Source organism: Onychomys torridus, chromosome 3 (genome assembly GCF_903995425.1).
Source record: "Onychomys torridus chromosome 3, mOncTor1.1, whole genome shotgun sequence".
NCBI classification, from domain to species: domain Eukaryota; kingdom Metazoa; phylum Chordata; class Mammalia; order Rodentia; family Cricetidae; genus Onychomys; species Onychomys torridus.
The window spans coordinates 96,690,124-96,690,786 of NC_050445.1; positions in this window are offsets into that span (position 1 = coordinate 96,690,124).

The window sequence follows — 663 nt, forward strand, 5'->3', positions numbered from 1 at the left end:
TTTGTTATTTGTTTATATTAGTTTGGAGATTGAGTTTGTTCTGTTAAACTTATTATCATACCTCAGTGCAGTTATCTCTTTTTATAGAATTTATCCTAATATTATCTACGTAGTCTTCTGGGACAAAGCAGAGCTTTGCTCCCTTCAGGCTTTGGAATGAGTCACCATTGTGTCTGAATTTGGGAGTAGGACAAGCAGTCTGTCGTTTCAGAATGTAGATACCCATGTCCCCTAGAACTCGGTGCTAGGAAGCACAGAAATACTAAGCCGTACTCGTTTTTCAAGGAAAACTTTTAGAAAGATACAAGAATTTTAAGTCGAAGGTCTGTTTTCCCACTCTCTGCCAGTCTCCACTTTGCAAAAGACTTAAACCCAAGTTCTTCGTGTTGCCTGGTGAAGTCTCCAGACCAGGTAGCAACAGTCACACAACGCTGGTAACTGTTTAGGGAAAACGTGTTGGGGGGATTTCAAACACAGAAAAGTGCACACTGCTTATGTCCTGCACTTAAAACCCCCGCAACGCTGCCTTGTCCTGCGCACAAGCTCAGAAGGAGCCCCTGTCCCTTGGAAAACCTTGCCCCGCCCGGAGGAAGTGGGCGGAACCTGGCGTGGCGTCTCATTTGCTGCGGTTCCTCCGTACGTCCTACGTCACTGCGCCGCGAC